The following is a 10400-nucleotide window of genomic DNA, read 5'->3' as shown; positions in this document are numbered from 1 at the left end:
TGGGGCAAGTTATTTAAACTCTCTGAACCTTGTTACTGCTTATAAAAAAAATAGATACAGTGATTTTTATCTAATAAAACATATAATTTAATAGAATTAAATATAACAATTCATGTAAAATCTAGATGGTACTTTGTATGCTAAAAGTTATCTTAACATCATCTTCATCATCATCATCACCATCATCAGTATCAGCAGTAGCTGCCACCACCACCACCATCACTTGCATCGGCACCCACATTTGCTACTCTTCTTCTGGTTAACTAAGAGCATTTTTAGAAACACTGACTGGTGGGGGTTGGTCTGTTGGGATGTATACAAATGCTAAGTTCTAAACCCCAAGGTCTGGTTGCCATCCAGATGAGGGCATCCTAATTTACACAGATCTTCGTTGTGTAAACCTTGCTCCCCAGTTTAAAGCTACTGGTTAATAAAAGGCTAGAAAGAGCCTGTCATTGGGCAGGAGAGAGAGGAAGTGAGGAGTCTCGAGAGTGTCCATGGAAGAGGGAGGGCCAGGAGGGGGAGGGGAAGGAGGAGTGGGAGGAGGAGGAGGAAAAGACAGAGATCAGGGGTCTCGGTCAGACATGATGGACCAGGAGCTCCTGGCTGAGAGAAGCCTACGCCGAGGACAGACTGATGGAGCAGAAACAGCCTGGGTGAGTCTCAAACAAGTATCAGGGGGCAGATGGGTGGGGTATAAGTGAGAGTACCTTAGAACTTGCCCAATCTAGTCTTACAGCTTGTAAATATAAAACCAGGCCTTTTTTTTTTTTTTTTTTTTTTTTGTCTTTTACACGGGTCAGCTAGAGTAAGTAATTAATTTACAACTGACCCAAAGCATTGAACAACCCAAGAAGAGGTTCTTAGAAACAGTTCCTGAGATATCTGTGGTCATTCATAACCAGCTGTTAGTCGGTGTTCGTTGATGGAACATCTGTTGTTTGTTTGCAGTAGAGCAGTAGACACGTGAAAATCTCCACCATCACGAGCGTGTGTTTTCTGGCTTGAAACATAACGCTGCTGCCTCTTGAGGGAATTACAAGGCATGACTCTGGAACCTGATGTGCATCGAAATGATCTGGAAGGCCTGCTGGTCCCGGCTCTGTGGGAAAACTCTGCTAATTAAGGTTTACCATTGACCAGATCGATAGCCTTCTGGGGCTTGGCGCAATATGGAAGACTCCTTTTCACCGGCAGGGCTTCTTCTCTGACCTTGTCTGGGGAATTCAAACCCCAACACACACTCACACACACACACACCTACACCTCTACCTGAAGAATGTCATATAGCCTTAGTTAGATTACAGGGAGAAAGAATTTCCTTCTCCCAATAAGAACCTGTTCAGCTAGCACCCGAGATTCCCGAAATGTTTCCCTATGCTAATGAGGCACTTCAGACCCTAAGCCTTCAGCCAATGACTGTTGCCTATCTTGGATGTTTCTGCCCCTCCCTATCCTCCGAAATTATATAGGCCTTGGATCACCCCAAGTAAAGCTGATCTGCCTCTCTAGCCGGTCCTATGTGCCTTATTCACCCCACGGACTTGCAGGGCTTTCAAGCACCCAATCTCTGCTCCTTTCGGCCTCTGATGATGATCCCTCTGCTTTCTTAGCTCTGGGGACTGGAATTACACCCACCGGAAAATTTGATGCTCTAAGAAATATAATGAACGGGTGTTGGAGAGGGTTAATGTGAACAAAATACAATGATCTACACACATGTATTGGAGTTACAGGTGGTTGTGGTCCATCGGACATGGGTGCTGGGAACCAAACTTGGTCCTCTGTAAGAGCAGCAAGCTCCCTTAACCATAGACCTTCTTTTCCAGCCCCCGTATATTGGTTTTTAAATGGTAAAATCTTGCTGAGCCCGATGGTCACTGGATGTATCAAACGGTTCTTACCATGTAATCCCTTGCAACCTCACACGAGGGTTGCTGTAAAGTGAGCAGGGATGCCCTCTCTGGCCTCTTTCTCTTCCTGGGCTGAGATGTCACTCCCTTGTAACCAACATTGCTTTGAGTCCAAGCATGACATAGCAAAGAACCAAACCAATACCAGAACCATGGCCTCCGAGCTCCAAAAATGTGAGCTAATTAAACCTCTTTCATTTATAAAGTTAGTGATGCAGACATGTTGAAAGGGTTGAGGGGGTGGCTTTTAGAATAACACTCGGTTGAGACAGTCAAGGTTCTGGACTAGATCCCCAACACTGGGAAAGTGCTGTGAGATCAGAGGGATTTTATTTCCATTTTGCAAATAAAGAAACTGCAGAATCTAGAGGATGAAAAGGTAAAATGTCTAGTCCATTATTTCATCCATCTCTCTGAGCCTGATACATCCCATGGTTGTCAATCAAAAGCCCTTAGTAAGCCCATTCTATGCTCCAAGTGTGATCTATCTGGGGATAGAAAACCAAGATAAACTGCACGATCCAAAGCCATCCTTAAAGACCTGATCCTCTCTTGAGAGTGAAGATAATGAGGAATGTATGTGGTGGTGCACATCTCTGATCCGGAACTTGAGGGGTAGAGGGCAGGCAGACCTCTGTGGGTTTGAGGCCAGCCTGATTCACAAATATCATTTACAGTACCAGAACGCAACCGAAGAATTGAGGTCAGAAGGGTGATATGGAATGCTAAGATAGGAAGACAATAGAAGTCTAAATCAAAGTGGGTCTCTGGCTGTGGATTTGGTTTATTGCTTACATTAATCGGGAATTCTCCCGTATGCATATAGGACACTGTGGGTTCCTGCCCCCAGTTGGCTCTAATTGGCAAATAAAGTTGCTGGTGGCCAATGGCTGGGCAGGGAGACAGATATGAAACTTTAAATTTTCTGGGCAAGGGAACTCAAGGAAGAAAGATTTCCTGGGGAGGCAGGAGGATCAGACTTGGGAACTGCGGGAGAGAAAGGATACAGCCATGTGAGAGTCACAGAAGAGCGGCCCCAGGCGCCCCTGCCCTGATTGGGTCTAGGGTAACAAAGATGGAATATAGATTTTAGTAAGTAATAATTCAGGAGTATCGGAGGGGAGGCATTAGCAATGTGGAAGTTTGGGAGTGGCCTAGACATTGAGCTGTTTAGGGAATATTAAAAATAAGGGTGTGTGTGTGTGTGTGTGTGTGTGTGTGTGTGCCTTTCATTTGAGAATCTACAGCACTGGGGTGGTGGTGAGAGGTGTGTGCTCCTGCCAGGGGGATTAGAGCAGATTAACTGCTACTGCTATGGGCTCCCCCACAAAGCTACTACTTGAGTAGAGTTGAAGAGGACAGGGATGGAGAAAGCAGAGTTAACGTCGACAGCCGACTGGCTAAGGGAAGCATAGGGTTGGCTTGTGTGCTGGTTTGCATATGCTCGGCCCAGGGAGTGGCACTATTAGAAGGTGTGGCTCTGTTGAAGTAGGTGTGGTCTTGTTGGAGGAAGCTGTTACTGTGGGGTAGGTTATAAGACCCTCATCCCAGCTGCCTAGAAGTCGGTCTTCTCCTAGCAGCCTTCAGATGAAGATGTAGAACTCTCAGCTCCAGTGCCATGCCTGCCTGGACGCTGCCATGTTCCCGCCTTGATGATAACGGACTGAACCTCTGAACCTGTAAGCCAGCCCCCCAATGAAATGTTGTCCTTATAAGAGTTGCCTTGGTCATGGTGTCTGTGCACAGCAGTAAACTCTAACTGAGGCAGCTTGCTATAGCAATGATGGAGAGAGCAGTGAGTGGATAATATAATGAAAATGCTTAAGTCAACCATGGAGTAGAGTCCTGACAGCATCTCTAGAGGAGAATCTTTTGTGTGGATTTTGCAGAAGTGAGGATCGGAGAAATCCTGGTATCCAGCATTTTGTGACAAGCCCTCCCAAATGTAACATAAGAGCAAAAACCAAAGAACAAATTCCAGATGTGTTACTCATCTGTCACAAAAATGGGGAACACGAAATTGGTCTTTCTGGGTTTCCTTTTTCCATTTTCCTACTTTAGGTCTTATTTGAAACAAAAGAAAAGTTTGTGACGATGATGTAGAGGAAGACGCTGGTTAAAGGTGAAAACACAGTATGTTTAAAAGGAAGGTTCCGGTCAGCGGAGTGCCACAAGATTGGTAAAATGTGTGTCATGCAAGCATGAAAACGTGAGTTCAAACCTCAGAGAACATGTATGCATGTATGCCTGCTCAATAACCCCAGAACTAGGAAGGTTGGGAACAGGAGGGTCCTGGGGACTTGTTAGCCACCCAGCCCAGCCTGCTGTCCTTGCCTCAAAAAGTCAGGTGGGGCTGGAGGGATGGCTCAGTGATTGAGAGCTCTGGCTGCGGGTCCAAAGAACTTAGGTTCGGATCCTAGCACCCACATAGTCGCTCACAACCATCTCAGCTTCAGCGTCTGTGAGAATCAGGCATACGTGTAGCACATAGACACGCACCCAGGTAAAACACCCATACACATAAAATAAACAATTTTTTAAAGGTGGGCGGTGTTTGAGGATTGACACTTCTGCTCCCCTCTTATACATGCATGCATGTACATTCAAAGCTGCTTATGTATAGCATTTGTACTTGCACACACATGAGCACACACACACACACACACACACACACACACATGCGCGCGCACATACAAATTATACTTTGTTGGGGCTGGAAAGATGGCTCAACGGTTATAAGCACGGTCTGCTCTTCCAGAGGACCAAGGTTCAGTTCCCACTCCCACATGGCAGCTTACAACTGTCAGTAACTCCAGTTCCAGGGCATACCCTCCTATAAACATACACGCAGGTAAAACATCAATGCACATAAAATAAGAATGATATATAGAATAATTGCATCATAAAAAGCATTAAAAATGAAAATATTTTTTAAAAAATACTTTGTTGAAATGGAGCACTGGTATTACCTGATTGAAGAAATACCTGGGCCGGGAGAAAAAGGGTGTGGTGCCCATAAATTCCTCCATTCTGCCATCGGACCCAAGAAGGGAAAATTTGAAATCTGAAAATGAACTATCATGGCTGTAGGTGATAATTCAAAGTGCCCAATGGTTTTAAAGTTTAGACGTATTCTTTTCAGTGAAGTATAAAGAGTTCTGGAGTGGATGCCATTGTTCTTTTATCTCTATTGTCATTTCATGGTGGGGCCCCCAGATGTGACATTGATGTTGCAGAGGTAAAAGTGATGCAGGGAGACAATGTAATACTCGAACTTCAATACAGTTTTAACACTGCTGACACTTTGGACCAAGTCCTTCTTTACAATAAGGAGTTGCCGCGCGTTCTAAAGCATGTCCAGTCGGATAGGCACGGTGGCGAACATTTTTGATCTCGGCGCCTGTGAGGCAGAGGTAGGCAGATCTCTAAGAGTTCAGAGAAAGGTTTGACAGAATGAGTCAGAGATAGGATATGCCCAATCTTCACAAGAATAGACAAGAGTTATTATTATCGGTAAGAATTAAGAGACCTTTCTGAGCCTCACTCAAGACCACTGGGGCTGGAGAAATGATTCAGCCTTTAAGAGCACGTGTTGCTCTTGCAAAGGACTAGGGCTCAATTCCCAGCATCCACATAGTAGCTTATGATCATCTGTAACATAGTTCCAGTGGATCTGATGCCCTCTTCTGGCCTCTGAGGGTACTACACATGTGGCACTGAGAGGCCAAACCGACTCCATCTTGGGATCAACCGCCATCTGAAAAAAAAAAAAGCCTGAGAACCTGAACATACCAGGAAGGACTCCTACGGCTTGTCCTTGGCCAAAGTTACTCCTTAGTTACTTCCTTAGTTACTTCCTAGCAACAATTAATCAAATATTAGTCTGCCTCAGAGCACTCACCCGTTGGCTTATAGTCATTCTATTAGACGCTTGCCAGTCTGAACGCCCACACACTTGCTCCTGTTTTCCTATAAGAACTTGTCCTGCTGAGGGTTAGCGGCTGCTCCACCTTCCCTTCCTGTCCTGCCGAATCAGGGTTCGGTTGGAGGAGAGCCCAAGCCTGAACGTGTGATAAAGAGACCCTAATGCTATTACATCGGAGACGGAGTGGTCTTTGGATTCACGACCACTTCCCGGCATAAGAGCTCATTAAAATACATGCGCGCAAACACTCATACACATAAAACTTTAACAGGATGAAGAGATAAGCCCTTTATTAAAGAGGAATTAGGGTAGAGTATGGTGGCCCATGAGTATAATCCCAACACTCAAGAAGAAGAGGCAGGTGAGTGGCTGTGTGTTTGAGGCCACCTTGGTCTAAATATCGAGTTCCGGGCCCACCGGGAATACATCGTGAGACACTGTCTTAAGGAAGACGGAAGGGGAGGGAGGCAGAGGCGGGAGAGAAGAGAAGAAAAAGGGGGGAGGGGGGAACCTGTGCTAGTGTACAATCCAAACACCAGAGTCGAATGTTAACTGGTGCTTCAGGAGGAACTTGGATGTCCCAGAGAGGCGATTATGGCCAGATGCTGCTACCAAGGACAACTTTTAAAAGGCGTCAGAACGGCAGCTGTGATTGTTCAAGTCAGAAATCCTAGCACTCAGGAGGGCACTGCAGTGGGCTCTGCGTCACCAGGGTGGTTGGAAGTACCTTGTCTCAAAAACAAATAACAAACAAATAACGAAACGACAACAGCAAAAACAAAACAAACAAAGGTCAGATTAGAAACAAACGTTTTCTGTTGTTGAGAAGGTGAATGGAAGGCAGCAAGATGACTCAGCAGTTTGTAATTGAGCCTGACGAACCAAGTTCCATCTCTGGGACCCACGTGATGGAAGGAGAGAACCGACACCTGAAAGTGATGGTCTGATTTCCACATATGCACTGCACACGCGCACACACACACACATGCACACACTCTACTACATATATGTAATAAAATGTTTCATGAAAACTATGATAGGTGGATTCTATATTTTTAAAATATTATTTATTTAATGTATCTGAGTATACTGTAGCTGTCTTCAGAAGAGGGCATCGGATCCCATTATAGATGGTCGTGAGCCACCGTGTGGGTGCTGGGAATTGAACTCAGGACCTCTGGAAGAGCACAGGCAGAGGTCTTAACTGCTGACCCATCTCTCCGGCCTGGTGAACTATATTTTTTAAGAGGAACTCAATTGGTTGCATCTTCCAGCCTAGAGATATCAACAGCTAGGAACCAAGTCATCGAAAATGTCTGCGCACCTCGCACCTTTAAAAGTCCCTGTGTGGGAGCCCATGAAGTGGTCAGATGGTTAAGAGTGAATACTGCCCTTGAAGAGAACTGGTTCCAAGCATCCATATTGTGAGGCTCACAACTGTGAGTTACTCCAGCTGTGTGCAATGTGATGTCCTCTGCTGGTGTCCGAAGGCACAAAAGAAAGTAGTAACTGTTTTATACCTCGGCCCAACAGAAAGGAAACAAATGAATGAAATGCTTGGTCTCCCCGGCTCTTTGACTGAAAGGCATTTTTCCAGGATAGGCCAAATCCAGGCAGGTGGGCTCACTGGCACAGAGCAGGTATAGGGAGAGGGAAACTGGCTAGAAAGCATCAGGCAGAGTATTTTATCCTGCTTTCTTTCATGAACACTTGATACTGAGTCCTGGGTAGCTCTTAACAAGTCCCATAAACTCCTGTAAGGATATTACCATTCCTGATAGCTTAGCCACAGGGATAGTTCTTGGGCTTACGAATGTTTGCACCAAAATCCACTTTCAACACATAGAAAGCTAGTTTGCTTTCTACTTCTGTGGTGGAAACACCATGACCCAAAGCAGCTTGGGAAGGAAAGGGTTTATTTGGCTCACACATCAGAGTCCAACATCAAAGGAGGTCAAAGACAGGAACCCAGAGGCAAGAACTGAAGCAGAAGCAACGGGAGAGCATGGCTCATTGGCTTGCTGTTCATGTCCTCCCCAGCTTGCTTTCTTATATCAGCCAGAACCACCTGGTTAAGGGGGTAGCATTGCCTACAGTGGGCTGGGCCCTTCCACATTAATCATTTAACCAAGAAAGTGTCCCTGGAGACCTTCCTATGGGCTGATCTGCTCTCGAAGTTTCCTCTTCCTCGATGTCTCTAGCCCGTGTCTAGTTAGTAGCAGAGAGGCTCTCTACACAGAGACTATGAGGAAGGTGAAAAATTCTACTACTAAGACTAGGCTTTAACAAGAACAACTTTGCTAAGAGAGAAGAAAGGCTATTAAGGTAAAATTGGAGGGCACTATCCTGAATTAGAAGAATTCTACTGCTGATTACCTTGCGATTGCAAATAGAAGCTAATAACACATTGTAGCGTAAAAGGTAATTTGAGATGTCATTAGATGCCATTAAGATGAGGAAAACAGCTGGTGGTGATGATGCTCCCCTTTAGTCCCAGCACTCAGGAGGCAGAGGCAGGCAGATCTTTTGAGTGTGAGGCTATTGGTCTACAGAGAGAGGTCCAGGACAGCTAGGGCTGTCTTGAAAAATCCCCAGTCCCTGAAAAGATAGGACAAATATTATAGACCGCAAGGAAAATATGTTTAATTTCAAGAAAAGTCCTCTCCGGGACATTAAGGAGAGGATTACAACTCCCTGGAGGAATAGGTTTGATCCTCAAAGCAGGTTAGTGCACTCCAATTTCTTCTTAAGATCCTTGGTTAGTATCTTGGCACAACAGTGTTCTGTTAAAGCATCAGTGGCTTCCTAAGACCAGAAGCCAACAGTATCTTTTGTGCCGTCTACCCTTCCTGTAAGTAGTTGATGATATGCCTACCTAAACTTTACTTCACGAAACATTACATCTCTTTATTTCCATTCATCATGTTCTACAGCATCTTCTTGTCTAACCATTCTTTTGAGATCTCCTTGACAGAATCTCCAACATCCCCCCACCCCCCCACCCCCACCCCACCCCCACCCCCACCCCCACCCCACTCCCGGAAAAAACCCACCCAAACTTGCAAACATCAGTGTCCACCTGGTTTTGTTTGTACTCTGGTCCCTGAACTTTCAAGCCTTCTGCCACACTTTGGCCCAATGTTGTTAGCATCCCTATCTCTAGTAAGCATTTCTCACTGACAACTGGGTATCTTTGTCTGCATGCCCCTCGGGTATCTCAAACTTTAGATGCAGGCATTTTATCTTTGATTCCACCCCATCCACTGCCTCCTCTTCCTACTTCATTCCTTATCTCAGCGAGAGGTAACATTCTCCATCCGGGAACCCTGGCCAGAAACCTGGGTGCCATTCCTACCTTCTCCCCCACCCCTTCCAAGGTCAAGGACTACTATATTCTGTTAATTATACTTCAGACTTATTTCTGTCTTCAAGCCTCTTGTCCCTGCTCCCCAATGAGAGCCTTTGCTTACAATTTCTTCAGTGTTGATACCAGCAGTAGCTCCCACTTCTGTTACCCCTAGCTTCCCTCCATCTTTGTTCTGTCTTTAGAGACCGTCAGACCTAAAGATCCTGTTGTTCGGTAAAGGTGTGCCCCACGGCCAGGCTAGGCGTCTCCCACACTCCCAGACCCCATTTTATGTAGCGGTGGTCAGGCCTGTATAAAGTAAAACTTTAACAAGGAGAATCTTAGAGCTATTCTGACATCAGTGAAATTTGGTACCTAGTTTAAAACTAATGAAAACGACAGATCTCTCTAACTGGATAAAAAAAAATAACCCATAATCAGTAGAACTCCTTGGTTCATTCAGATAGTCACTTACCACTTACTTAGGCAATGGTCTAAATAAAATATATTGCAATCTGAATATGGGACTCTCTGATAAAACACTAGGGGAGAAGACACAGGCAGAATTCAAATGTATTCTGCAGAAGCATCTTAAAATACAGAACTGACTGAAAACTAAGGAGAGTGTTGTGTTTTGGCATCAAAACCCTTGTCTCAAAATGAGACGCGAGAGAACATCTTATCCTTTTATTTTGAGATGGAAATCTCTATATAATCCTGGACAGTCGCTCTGTAGACCATATTGGCCTCACAATTACAGAGATTCTCCTGCTTCTCTGCCGAGTGCTGGGATTAAACGTATTAACTGCCTCCAAAAGAGGATCCTGTCTCAAACCACCGGAGGTTTGGAGTGCAGCACACGAAACGCGGAATTCCGGCTTCCAAAATTATCCCACGCTTCTCAACAGCTTCTCTGCGAGCTGTTGACAGTGAGTTTAACGCGGTCTTTGAGTCATCAAGAATGTGTATGATAAAGACATTATTTAACCCCCTCTTGTCGCTGCCTGTAGGATTTTATTTTAAATCGGGGACACTAAATTCCTCGTATTCGTGGCATCTCGGGTGCACTCTGGAGCGAAGACCCTTTTTCCAAGCCGGAATAAGCGCACAGGGGAGGAAGGGGTTTAGGAACAGACTAACTAAGCCAGGCGCACTGAGCCAGGCGAAGGGGCGGGCGCTCAGACCGCGTGCTGCAGAGTCCTCCGCCGTCCCAGCA

The 10400-nt window shown here is 45.4% G+C and overlaps 1 long non-coding RNA gene across 1 annotated transcript; it reads left to right on the top strand.

The window, feature by feature from the left end:
* The first annotated feature begins 479 nt into the window (after positions 1-479).
* Positions 480-2291, top strand: LOC148004622 (uncharacterized). Its single transcript, XR_015625242.1, has 2 exons — positions 480-656; positions 952-2291. It is a non-coding gene; the product is annotated as an uncharacterized LOC148004622 (long non-coding RNA).
* The last annotated feature ends 8109 nt before the right edge of the window (positions 2292-10400 follow it).

Source organism: Rattus norvegicus, chromosome 7 (genome assembly GCF_021556685.1).
Source record: "Rattus norvegicus strain SHRSP/BbbUtx chromosome 7, alternate assembly SHRSP_T2T, whole genome shotgun sequence".
NCBI classification, from domain to species: Eukaryota; Metazoa; Chordata; class Mammalia; order Rodentia; family Muridae; genus Rattus; species Rattus norvegicus.
Note: the sequence above shows the minus strand (reverse complement) of the source record. Positions and strands in the feature narration are given on the sequence as shown.